The sequence below is a fragment of the Ambystoma mexicanum genome, chromosome 1p (assembly GCF_040938575.1).
Source record: "Ambystoma mexicanum isolate Mex_15411 chromosome 1p, UKY_AmexF1_1, whole genome shotgun sequence".
In the NCBI taxonomy this organism is placed as follows: domain Eukaryota; kingdom Metazoa; phylum Chordata; class Amphibia; order Caudata; family Ambystomatidae; genus Ambystoma; species Ambystoma mexicanum.
In genome coordinates this window covers 1,459,062,710-1,459,076,463 of record NC_090921.1, presented here as the reverse complement: position 1 = coordinate 1,459,076,463, position 13,754 = coordinate 1,459,062,710, and the positions used below count along the sequence as shown (strand labels likewise).

At 46.0% G+C, this 13,754-nt stretch overlaps 1 protein-coding gene across 3 annotated transcripts in view; it reads right to left on the bottom strand.

The window, feature by feature from the left end:
• The window catches only part of LOC138455382 (polycystin-1-like protein 2), a 900,768-nt gene that overhangs the window by 835,562 nt on the left and 51,452 nt on the right, over nucleotides 1-13,754 (bottom strand). The window contains exon 1 of one of the 3 annotated variants that reach the window (XM_069607104.1): nucleotides 11,861-11,881. The exons of the other annotated variants lie outside the window; for them this stretch is intronic. The gene's annotated coding sequence lies outside the window, so the exon portion shown is untranslated. Of the gene's footprint in view, nucleotides 1-11,860; nucleotides 11,882-13,754 lie in introns of those variants that run through there. 3 annotated transcript variants of the gene reach the window in all.

The window sequence follows — 13,754 nt, the reverse complement described above, 5'->3', positions numbered from 1 at the left end:
AAGAATGGTACTGCAGAAAGGACCCTAGAGTGTTTCAGGGGAGTAGGAATGGGACTACAGGGAGCTCCCTGTACGATTACAAGCCAGTAAGAATGGTACTGCAGAAAGGACCCTAGAGTATTTCAGGGGAGTAGGAATGGCACTACAGGGAGCTCCCTGTACGATTACAAGCCAGTAAGAATGGTACTGCAGAAAGGACCCCAGAGTATTTCAGGGGAGTAGGAATGGCACTACAGGGAGCTCCGTGTAAGATTACAAGCCAGTAAGAATGGTACTGCAGAAAGGACCCTAGAGTATTTCAGGGGAGTAGGAATGGCACTACAGGGAGCTCCCTGTACGATTACAAGCCAGTAAGAATAGTACTGCAGAAAGGACACTATAGTGTTTCAGGGGAGTAAGAATGGAACTAGAGGAAGCACCCTGTACGATTACAAGCCCGTAAGAATGGTACTGCAGAAAGATCTAGAGTATTTCAGGGGAGTAAGAAAGGCACTACAAGGAGCTCCCTGTACAATTACAAGCCAGTAAGAAAGGGAGTAAGAATGGAACTACAGGGAGCTCCCCGTTCGATTACAAGCCAGTAAGAAAGGTACTGCAGAAAGTACCCTAGAGTATTTCAGGGGAGTAAGAATAGCACTACAGGGAGCTCCCTGTAGGATTACAAACCAGTAAGAATAGTACTGCAGAAAGGACACTAGAGTGTTTCAGGGGAGTAGGAATGGCACTACAGGAAGCTCCCTGTATGATTACAAGCCAGGAAGAATGGTACTGCAGAAAGGACCCTAGAGTATTTCAGGGGAGTAGGAATGGCACTACAGGGATCCCTGTGCGATTACAAGCCAGTAAGAATGGTACTGCAGAAAGGACCCTAGAGTATTTCAGGGAAGTAGGAATGCCACTACAGGGAGCTCCCTGCACGATTACAAGCCAGTAAGAATGGTACTGCAGAAAGGACCCTGGAGTATTTCAGGGGAGTAGGAATGGCACTACAGGGAGCTCCCTGTAAGATTACAAACCAGTAAGAGTGGTACTGCAGTAAGGACCCTAGAGTATTTCAGGGGAGTAAGAATTGCACTACAGGGATCTCCCTGTACGATTACAAGCCAGTAAGAGTGGTACTGCAGAAAGGACCCCAGTGTATTTCAGGGGAGTAAGAATGGCACTACAGGGAGGTCCCTGTAAGATTACAAGCCAGTAATAATGGTACTGCAGAAAGGACCCAACAGTATTTCAGAGGAGTAGGAATGACACTACAGGGAGCTCCCTGTACTATTACAAGCCAGTAAGAATGGTACTGCAGAAAGTACCCTAGAGTATTTCAGGGGAGTAGGAATGGCACTACAGGGAGCTCCCTGTACGTTTACAAGCTAGTACGAATGGTCCTGCCGAAAGGACCCTCGAGTATTTCAGGGGAGAAAGAATGGCACTACAGGGAGCTCCCTATAAGATTACAGGCCAGTAAGAATGGTACTGCAGAAAGGAACCTAGAGTATTTCAAGGGAGTTAGAATGGAACTACAGGAAGCACCCATGATTACAAGCCTGTAAGAATGGTGCTGCAGAAAGATCTAGAGTATTTCAGGGGAGTAAGAATGGAACTACAGGAAGCACCCTGTACGATTACAAGCCTGTAAGAATGGTACTGCAGAAAGATCTAGAGTATTTCAGGGGAATAAGAATGGCTCTACAGGGAGCGCCCTGTTTGATTACAAGCCAGTAAGAAAGGTACTGCAGAAAGGACCCTAGAGTATTTCAGGGGAGTAAGAATGGAACTACAGGAAGCTCCCTGTAGGATTACAAGCCAGTAAGAATTGTACTGCAGAAAGGACACTAGCGTGTTTCAGGGGAGTAAGAATGGCATTACAGGAATCTCCCTGTAAGATTACAAGCCAGTAAGAATGGAACTGCAGAAAGGACCCTAGAGTGTTTCAGGGGAGTAGGAATGGGACTACAGGGAGCTCCCTGTACGATTACAAGCCAGTAAGAATGGTACTGCAGAAAGGACCCTAGAGTATTTCAGGGGAGTAGGAATGGCACTACAGGGAGCTCCCTGTACGATTACAAGCCAGTAAGAATGGTACTGCAGAAAGGACCCCAGAGTATTTCAGGGGAGTAGGAATGGCACTAGAGGGAGCTCCGTGTAAGATTACAAGCCAGTAAGAATGGTACTGCAGAAAGGACCCAAGAGTATTTCAGGGGAGTAGGAATGGCACTACAGGGAGCTCCCTATATGATTACAGGCCAGTAAGAATGGTACTGCAGAAAGGACCCTACAGTATTTCAGGGGAGTAAGAATGGCACTACCGGAAGCTCCCTATAAGATTACAGGCCAGTAAGAATGGTACTGCAGAAAGGAACCTAGAGTATTTCAGGGGAGTTAGAATGGAACTAGAGGAAGCACCCTGTACGATTACAAGCCCGTAAGAATGGTACTGCAGAAAGGAACCTAGAGTATTTCAGGGGAGTAAGAAAGGCACTACAAGGAGCTCCCTGTACAATTACAAACCAGTAAGAAAGGGAGTAAGAATGGAACTACAGGGAGCTCCCTGTTCGATTACAAGCCAGTAAGAAAGGTACTGCAGAAAGGACCCTAGAGTATTTCAGGGGAGTAAGAATGGCACTACAGGAAGCTCCCTGTAAGATTACAAGCCAGTAAGAATGGTACTGCAGAAGGGACCCTAGAGTGTTTCAGGGGAGTAGGAATGGCACTACAGGGGGCTCCCTGTAACATTACAAGCCAGTAAGAATGGTACTGCAGAAAGGACCCTAGGGTATTTCAGGGGAGTAAGAATGGCACTACAGGGAGCTCCCTGTATGATTACAAGCCAGGAAGAATGGTACTGCAGAAAGGACCCTAGAGTATTTCAGGGGAGTAGGAATGGCACTACAGGGAGCTCCCTGTGCGATTACAAGCCAGTAAGAATGGTACTGCAGAAAGGACCCTTGAATATTTCAGGGGAGTAGGAATGGCAGTACAGGGAGCTCCCTGTAAGATTACAAGCCAGTAAGAATGATTCTGCAGAAAGGACACAAGAGTATTTCAGGGGAGTAAGAATCGCACTTACGGGAGCTCCATGTAAGATTACAAGCCAGTAAGAATGGTGCTGCAGAAAGGACACTAGAGTATTTCAGGGGAGTAAGAATGGCACTACAGGGAGCTCTCTGTATGATTACAAGCCAGTAAGAATGGTACTGCAGAAAGGACCGTAGAGTATTTCAGTGGAGTAGGAATGACACTACAGGGAGCTTCCTGTAAGATTACAAGCCAGTAAGAATGGTACTGCAGAAAGGACCATAGAGTATTTCAGGAAGTAAGAATGGCACTACAGGGAGCTCCTGTACGATTACAAGCCAGTAAGAATGGTACTGCAGAAAGGACCCTAGAGTATTTCAGGGGAGTAAGAATGGAACTACAGGAAGCTCCCTGTAGGATTACAAGCCAGTAAGAATGGTACTGCAGAAAGGACACTAGAGTGTTTCAGGGGAGAAAGAATGGCATTACAGGAATCTCCCTGTAAGATTACAAGCCAGTAAAAATGGAACTGCAGAAAGGACCCTAGAGTGTTTCAGGGGAGTAGGAATGGGACTACAGGGAGCTCCCTGTACGATTACAAGCCAGTAAGAATGGTACTGCAGAAAGGACTCCTGAGTATTTCAGGGGAGTAGGAATGGCACTACAGGGAGCTCCGTGTAAGATTACAAGCCAGTAAGAATGGTACTGCAGAAAGGACCCAAGAGTATTTCAGGGGAGTAGGAATGGCACTACAGGGAGCTCCCTACATGATTACAGGCCAGTAAGAATGGTACTGCAGAAAGGACCCTACAGTATTTCAGGGGAGTAAGAATGGCACTACCGGAAGCTCCCTATAAGATTACAGGCCAGTAAGAATGGTACTGCAGAAAGGAACCTAGAGTATTTCAGGGGAGTTAGAATGGAACTAGAGGAAGCACCCTGTACGATTACAAGCCCGTAAGAATGGTACTGCAGAAAGGAACCTAGAGTATTTCAGGGGAGTAAGAAAGGCACTACAAGGAGCTCCCTGTACAATTACAAGCCAGTAAGAAAGGGAGTAAGAATGGAACTACAGGGAGCTCCCTGTTTGATTACAAGCCAGTAAGAAAGGTACTGCAGAAAGGACCCTAGAGTATTTCAGGGGAGTAAGAATGGCACTACAGGAAGCTCCCTGTAAGATTACAAGCCAGTAAGAATGGTACTGCAGAAGGGACCCTAGAGTGTTTCAGGGGAGTAGGAATGGCACTACAGGGAGCTCCCTATATGATTACAAGCCAGGAAGAATGGTACTGCAGAAAGGACCCTAGAGTATTTCAGGGGAGTAGGAATGGCACTACAGGGAGCTCCATGTAAGATTACAAGCCAGTAAGAATGATTCTGCAGAAAGGACACTAGAGTATTTCAGGGGAGTAAGAATGGCACTTACGGGAGCTCCATGTAAGATTACAAGCCAGTAAGAATGGTGCTGCAGAAAGGACACTAGAGTATTTCAGGGGAGTAAGAATGGCACTACAGGGAGCTCTCTGTATGATTACAAGCCAGTAAGAATGGTACTGCAGAAAGGACCGTAGAGTATTTCAGTGGAGTAGGAATGACACTACAGGGAGCTTCCTGTAAGATTACAAGCCAGTAAGAATGGTACTGCAGAAAGGACCATAGAGTATTTCAGGAAGTAAGAATGGCACTACAGGGAGCTCCTGTACGATTACAAGTCAGTAAGAATGGTACTGCAGAAAGGACCCTAGGGTATTTCAGGGGAGTAAGAATGGCACTACAGGGAGCTCCCTGTATGATTACAAGCCAGGAAGAATGGTACTGCAGAAAGGACCCTAGAGTATTTCAGGGGAGTAGGAATGGCACTACAGGGAGCTCCCTGTGCGATTACAAGCCAGTAAGAATGATTCTGCAGAAAGGACACTAGAGTATTTCAGGGGAGTAAGAATGGCACTTACGGGAGCTCCATGTAAGATTACAAGCCAGTAAGAATGGCGCTGCAGAAAGGACACTAGAGTATTTCAGGGGAGTAAGAATGGCACTACAGGGAGCTCTCTGTATGATTACAAGCCAGTAAGAATGGTACTGCAGAAAGGACCGTAGAGTATTTCAGTGGAGTAGGAATGACACTACAGGGAGCTTCCTGTAAGATTACAAGCCAGTAAGAATGGTACTGCAGAAAGGACCATAGAGTATTTCAGGAAGTAAGAATGGCACTACAGGGAGCTCCTCTACGATTACAAGCCAGTAAGAATGGTACTGCAGAAAGGACCCTAAAGTGTTCCAGGGGAGTAAGAATGGCATTACAGGAAGCTCCCTGTAAGATTACAAGCCAGTAAGAATGGTACTGCAGAAAGGACCCCAGAGTATTTCAGGGGAGTAGGAATGGCACTACAGGGAGCTCCGTGTAAGATTACAAGCCAGTAAGAATGGTACTGCAGAAAGGACCCAAGAGTATTTCAGGGGAGTAGGAATGGCACTACAGGGAGCTCCTTATATGATTACAAGCCAGTAAGAATGGTACTGCAGAAAGGGCCCTAGAGTATTTCAGGGGAGTAGGAATGGCACTACAGGGAGCTCCCTGTACGATTACAAGCCAGTAAGAATGGTACTGCAGAAAGGACCCTAGAGTTTTTTAGCGGAGTAAGAATGGCACTACAGGGAGCTCCCTATAAGATTACAGTCCAGTAAGAATGGTACTGCAGAAAGGAACCTAGAGTATTACAGGGGAGTTAGAATGGAACCACGGGAAGCACCCTGTACGATTACAAGCCCGTAAGAATGGTACTGCAGAAAGATCTAGAGTATTTCAGGGGAGTAAGAAAGGCACTACAAGGAGCTCCCTGTACAATTACAAGCCAGTAAGAAAGGGAGTAAGAATGGAACTACAGGGAGCTCCCTGTTCGTTTACAAGCCAGTAAGAAAGGTACTGCAGAAAGGACCCTAGAGTATTTCAGGGAAGTAAGAATGGCACTACAGGGAGCTCCCTGTAGGATTACAAGCCAGTACGAATAGTACTGCAGAAAGGACACTAGAGTGTTTCAGGGGAGTAAGAATGGCACTACAGGAAGCTCCCTGTAAGATTACAAGCCAGTAAGAATGGTACTGCAGATAGGACCCTAGAGTGTTTCAGGGGAGTAGGAATGGCACTACAGGGAGCTCCCTGTAAGATTACAAACCAGTAAGAATGGTACTGCAGAAAGGACCCTAGAGTATTTTAGGGGAGTAAGAATTGCACTACAGGGAGCTCTCTGTATGATTACAAGCCAGTAAGAATGGTACTGCAGAAAGGACCCTAGAGTATTTCAGGGCAGTAAGAATGGCACTACAGGGAGCTCCATGTAAGATTACAAGCCAGTAAGAATGGTAATGCAGAAAGGACACTAGAGTATTTCAGGGGAGTAAGAATGGTACTAGAGGGAGTTCCCTGTATGATTACAAGCCAGTAAGAATGGTACTGCAGAAAGGACCGTAGAGTATTTCAGGGGAGTAGGAATGACACTACAGGGAGCTTCCTGTAAGATTACAAGCCAGTAAGAATGGTACTGCAGAAAGGATGCAAGAGTATTTCAGGGGAGTAGGAATGGCACTACAGGGAGCTCCCTGTACGATTACAAGCCAGTAAGAATGGTACTGCAGAAAGGACCCTAGAATATTTCAGGGGAGTAGGAATGGCACTATAGGGAGCTCCCTCTAAGATTACAAGCCAGTAAGAATGGTACTGCAGAAAGGACACTAGAGTATTTCAGGGGAGTAAGAATGGCACTACTGGAAGCTCCCTGAACATTTCAGGGCAGTAATAATAGATGAAGAGTGTTTTAAGACAGATTTGAAGGGCAGTAGTAGCGGCACATCAGGAACCATCAAGTAGGAGTGGCACTAAAGGAAGGATCCTGTAGCATTCCATGGCTGTAGGAATGGCACTAGAGGGAGAGCCCTGCAAGATTTCAGGGTTCTATGTACTATCGAATGGTAACTTTTCTCTGGACACTATTGCAAGATGTGGAGTCTTTAGAGGACACTCTCAGAGGGCACACATAGCTATAGGAGGTGCTGCTTCTTTGCCCTCAGTCCTCACAGGAAGGCCCTCCTGTGGGCTCTAAGATGGATGCAATGTTCTTACCTCTGCTAAGGAAGCTGCCAGCTTCGTCCTAGAAGCCTCAGAATACCAGTGAACTCGCCACACAGTGTTCACCACAGATGTTTCCGTTAAGTACATATTTCCTGGATTGGAGCCAAACCTGCTACCCTCTGATGGATAAGACCTCTGATGCTAACATTCTTCTGCCCAACATTAGACATGCACAAATACCTTTCTCATAACATGGGAAAATAAGCAAGACTGGGCACTACCTAACCAGACAAGCACCTTTTTCATAAGTAGTAGTGTTTACCTATTCAGAATAGACTCATATAGTGCCATCATGCATTAAACTTTTTGTAGGCACTGTTTGCGCAAAGTTATTGACATTTCGGAATTTCTCAAGAAATGGTGTCTCTATCATGTATCAGCCCCCATCAAAATAGACTGTGTTCGACAACACACAGACATTTCACTGGGGAGGGGTGTGGGGGCGCGGGGGTGGAGACTTATACATTGCACTGTTGGACATACTCTTTTGCAGCGTGACTGTGCACCAGTGTTGAGTACTGGACTTTGCTGCAACCCTCATCTGGCAGGGAGGGACCTCTACGTGCACCCCTCCCCCATGCTTCAGACCTTCATCAGCATTGCTATCTCTTTTCCCTTCTGAGACCAGCAAGAGCCGCTGTGTTATTATTAGCGAAGGCCTATCGCCAGCTGCACCACTTTCAACCGCTGTGGTTGCGCTGAGCACTAAGTTGTTTTTTGTTCCTGCGTCACAAGGCCCTGGGCTGCATCTTGCACTAAACGCAAGCACTTCACCAGGTACAGCCGGGAGAATAGATAATCCGCTGTCTCCTGGCCAGGCTCCCGGCACCATAAGCAGAGGTGGCACCAGGAGTAGCCGGTGGATGTGTGTGCTACCATTCTCGAGTGTACCTACAGCGGTTTGAAGCGGTGGAATGTATTTTCTGTGGGCATGTAAAGAAGTGCACATGCACAGGTGCTCAAATACCGGAGCACATGATTGGGTAATAATTTGGATGCATTCACTCACTTGCTGTTGTGAGGAATTGGTAGGGGCTTTCATTTTTTAAGCAGGCCCCAGAGTCACAGGGTAAATCAACGTGTCAAACAGGCTTTCCATTGGTTACACAGGCCTTTGCATCAAGCCATGCTTGTGAAAGGCAAAGGAAGGGACATAGGCCGAAGGGGTGGCGGTTAGCGGGATGGGCTTGTTTGCAGTGACTACATCCTTGCAGGTTGGCTTGAAACAATATCAACCCTGAATAATGGAATTGTGCAAAGTGTTGTACACTGCTCCACAAATCAGGGTTTGTGTCAGTGTAAAGTCACTTTGAACCGCGTAAAAAATTCCTTGAATCGGGCCCATAGTTGTTTGCCTTGCTGTGTTCAACTATAACAAGCTACTTTTTTTTCTGTCAAAACAGAGGGGGGTCTGGGAAACTCTCTCCTGGGCAGGATAAAGACTGATATGTGGGGAAATGTCTTCTCTGTGAAAAGAACAGTGAGCTAAAGACTTGGTTGAGACTCTCCCAGGGGCCATCCACCTAAGAACAAGTCAATGGGCTGTTTTCCTGCTGGTAGAGAGTTTCCCAGACCCCCCTCTGTTTTGCATACCAAGTAACTTTGGGTCTCACCCTAAGTTACCTGGGTAATCCAGACGTGGACCCCTTGCTCACTGCTCTTAGAGAGGCACAGCTCCACCTCACTGATGATGCCCAACAAGGCTGAAACAGTGTATGGGGTTGCTGTGGTACTCTTGTTCAGAGGAGAATTGCCTAGCATTTCGGTGCTGGACTGCCCCTGGGCAGGACAAAGACTGATATGCAGGGGAAATTTCTTCTCTGTGAAAAGAACAGTGAGCTAAAGACTTGGTTGAGACTCTCCCAGGGGCCATCCACCTAAGAACAAGTCAATGGGCTGTGTTCGTCCTGGTAGAGAGTTTCCCAGACTCCCCCCCCCTTTTTTTCATAAATTAACTTTGGGTCTCACCGTAAGTTACCAGGGTGATCCAGACGTGGACCCCTTGCTCACTGTTCTTAGAGAGGCACAGCTTCAACTCACTGATGATGCCCAACTAGGCTGAAACACGTGTATGGGGTTGTTGTGGTACTCTTTTTCAGAGGAGAATTTCCTAGCATTTCGGTGTTGGACTGCCCCTGGGCAGGACAAAGACTGATATGAGGGAAATTTCTTCACTGTGAAAAGAATATTGAGCTAAAGTCTTGTTTGAGACTCACCCAGGGGCCATTCACCTAAGAACAAGTCAATGGGCTGTGTTCGTCCTGGTAGAGAGTTTCCCAGACCGCCCTCTGTTTTGCATACTTTTTTTCTGTCATTATTTAACTTGCTTTTCTGGAGTCTCTTTATAAAAAAAAGAAACGATTATACATTTTCATTTTAGCCCAAACAGAAATCCGTACCTCACAAGCATCATATATTTCATTTATGAAGATGTGCGTTTGGTGTGTTCCTTTCAATAGAAACTGCATCGTGCAATAGTATATGGTCCCTCAATCAACCATTATAAGTTTTTATTTTACTTCGTTACATGTCTCCTCCGAATGTATGTTCATGTAGTATCCGATCAACAAAAGATACATCAGGACATCTTTCTTCTATGTTTTTTAAGTGAAAATAACTTGACATTTCTAACTTCAAACGTCTTCTGGCAAGATTCTCATAAAAGTGTGCAAGTAAAAAAGCTCGGAGGATGAGACTTTTTATTTTTACTTGCTCCACTTGAAGACCTCAGCAGGCCACCATATTCCCCAAAGTGACCTGCACCCTTTTCGGGGGCTGTGCAGCAGTGTGCACATGCTCTGGGCATCCCCTTGATACATCAGTGTCTGGGGTGTGCTTCTGACTGGAATGTCTGAGTGGCTCCCAGCTGCCCGGTCTTTCACACTGATATTGTGGGAACAAAATGCAAATGTGATAACAGGATTTGCTATCACTGCTGTCACACTTAAAAAAAATGCATGTTAAGCTCAGAAATGACCCTTCCATGCGTTGCACACTCCCCTGCAGCAGAATTTATTTTATTGTTTGTTGAGTTGCTTCTATAGCCCGTCAGCCAAAGCGCTTTGCAAAATGAATGAATTGCTGCATGATTTCAAATGATGACATTAAAATACGGAATAGATAAGAAAGATGCAGCGAAAAGAAATCGATTAAGACATAAAAGATATGATAGACCGCAAAAACGGATCAATTTGTCATGCAGAGTAAAACAAAAACCTGTAAGGCAAAAATACCACGCCAACCCTCACAAAATATAATATATAACAAACATTTTATAAAGAGGTTTCTTTTCCCATTTCCACAATGTGCATTGAGATATGCACAAATGCCCCCTCATTTGTGCAAATGTGCATTGGGGGTGCAAAAGGGCAAATGATGCACACATTCAATTGCCCTTTCGGAATAGAGCACATTTCTTTGCAGAACGAGTAATGCAATGCGCTGGCTTTAAGAATCTGGGCCATTATGTATATGCACTGGGGGGTCATTTTGCAAGTCCTGTGTAAGGGGGGAAAGGTGGAAGAGACTGGTGTTGCACGCGAGTGCTTGTCTTTTCACCTTTATTTCATTATTCAGGCCGTTTTTGATTCTTTTTTTTGAGTCAATGAATGGACTCTGTCATTCACGCATCCCCACTCTGCCTCAAAGCAACGCAAAGTTTAACACCAGCATAGATTTGTATGCAGGCTTTAGGCCTGTCCATTCGGTCTAGCACACTGTAGCTGGCAGCACCCAGCGAGATCACCTTCAGTGGTCATGGCGGGCTGGCTCATGGGCACACGAGCCAGCTCGTGGGGTGGTGGGGGCACCCATCATACTTAGTTGCAGGGGTCACCCTGATGGGCCGTGATCACACAGACCCAGACAATGGTCTGGGGGCACCCAGGCTATCAGAGCCAGAGTTACCCGGCAGGGACTCTGGAGCATGACCAGAGTTGCCCAGCAGGGGCTCTGTTACACCCAAGCGACCAGGGCATCAGGGACAGTGTTGCCCAGCAAGGGCACCATCCAGGCACAGGACCCTGCAGCAGCAGGCCCTCTGCCTGCCACACAGCGCCAGCATCGCGCTGCTGTAACACACACACAGCAGGCAGGAGTCAGGTTGCATTGACCGACGAACAGTTAACAGCCCGTCTCTTTTATTCCTATCTAGTCACATGGCAACAACATGTAACCTTGGCACGAGCCCTGGGAGATACCATGCTCCCAGGAGGGGTGACGCATCACATTCCTATAGAATCTGAATGCTTGTTACACCTGGTAAAAGCATGCACATTTTGCAACACGTAGATAAAAAAGTTATTCAGGTAATTTAGCTTGTTTTAACAAATGTTGTACTATTCTGTGTTAGAAATGAGTACACGATTTTTCACTGATCTATTTATTTCTTTTTGGAGTGGTTTCAATAATAGGGTATATCACATCCACAGTACCCACTGTGCTCGGCCTGCAGCCTTGTCCTGGGTTACCTGAACCCTCCCAAAGTAGCCTTTCACCAGGTAGCTTGAGGCATGCTATTTGCCATGCCCTTGACCACCAGAAGCCACCTAGGGTGGCCAATGGACATGGCTGGCAGCACTTGCACAAGGTCCTCTCCCCCATGCACCTGGACATGGCCTTGTGTCCTCCAAAATCACCTAAAAGGTGACAGAAAAGCAGGAAATATATCTCAGTAGCTGCAAAATGTACCTTTATAACAGAGAAAATAAAGATTTCACTTACCAAACTCACAGATGAAGTAGAACTCTTGACTGTGCATAGCTTGGGGGCTCACCTATTTTCCAGCTCACCGCCCCAGCAGCCTATGTTTCTGGATTCACCCGGGGAATGGCTTGTTGCCATGACCTTGTGACCCCCCAGCCAACTGCAGTGGACACTTTGCCACGAGCCGCCAGAAGCTACTACATTTGGCTACGTCCCATGGCTTTCAGTCAAGGCCATTGGACTCTGTGAATGGGCTATGGCCACCCTCTGGGCCGTATGTAAAGTTTTGAGCAAATGAGGCTCAAACGCAAACATTTCAAGTACTAGGAGGCATCCATTTTGCGCCACTAATGAAGCAAAAGCCAGCCAGCTGTAATAAACAAAAGCTACCACTGGGTGGCTTTTGCTTCATTATTGTGGGGACCAGTGAATGCAGGCAGGAAGGCTGCATGTAGGTAAGTGCTTTTTTTCTTTTTGCTTAACCAAGCACTGTAAATGTAAATACAACCTTGTTGTATTTATAAAAGCTGTGGTTTTCTTTCTAAGTTTCCTCGGCTCCCCCGGGCTGGAGGAGCCCAGGAAACTTAGAAAGAAAGCTGCAGCATTTATAACGCTGTATTTATGTTTGCACTGGCTTCAGCTTTGAGTCTCCTTGAGTTTGAATCCATCTAACCTGGAGGCGGCCAACTGACTGGGCGAAGGATTGCGCTTCAACACGAGCAAACAAGGCTTCAGTCTGCTCTCCTGGAATATCGCTGCGGTGAACCGGCACTTGGAGCATCCTATGTGTAATGGTTTCATTTGTGGTTTTAATGTAATTGCTCTGCAGGTGACTTTGGCCTTGAATTTGGTTATGTCATGTGGGTACAAGTCTTTCTGTATACCAGATATCAAGGGCTGAAGTGTAGGCCACAAGGTGTTCTGCTTGTTTGGATCGAGGACTTCTAGGGTGGGAGGTGAAACCAAGTCCTCATGTACTTATGCTTAATATCAAACTTAATGAGGCAGAGTCCTTGTGCCTAATCAATGTCTATAACAGACCCTCCAGTCTAAATGGTAAGGCCTGTATGGAAAATCTTAAATCGTTGCTAGCTGCCAACGATTTTGTGAGGTCACAAAACTCTTTTATATCGGTAGTGGGAGATTTTAATTTGCAATTGTAACCAAATGATCTCCATGTGGGATGACCAAGATCAAGCTTGGCACATGCCAGATTTGGTGGGATCTCGCTCCCTAACTAAATATCCCTAAGCAGCCCAAACATCAACCATTATGTATAACCTCAAATTAAGAGCTTGCAATGATAGATTTGATGGTGATCAATCTGCAAAAAAGACCTTTATTGGGCACAGGGGCAGTACCTTAATCGATTATATTATTTTAATTTCTGTATTTGCTTGGGCACAGGTTAGTGATTTTCGAGTCATCGATAGGACTGAGAGTGATCACCGCCCGTTAGTCATCCACCTAAGGTGGGAATTACCTGGACTGGATGGGAGGATTCCATTAAGTTACCCCAGGATCCAAAGGCCTTGGGTGTTGCCTGTAGATCACTGAAATGGGCTGGTGCCATAACCCTAGAAATGAAGCAGAGAATGTATACCTCTATTTTATTAATATTGAAATGATTTGTAACCCTGAAAATGAGGTTGTTTCTATTTTAGCTGAGTTTGAAAAACTCAAAGATAATGTTCTGCTGTATGTATCGGTACCTGTAGTTAAGCCCAAATACAAATTTATAGCGAAGACGGTATGGTTTGACAGTTTTTGCAGAGCGCAAAAAGGGATACCAGGGATTTAAAGGGGGTTGATATGTCAAAGTTTTGCTTGCTGAGAGCCTGATACAAAAATGTAATACTCACAAAAAAGAGTGACTATCTAAAAGGGAGATAGGAGGGCCTTATTAGAGCCT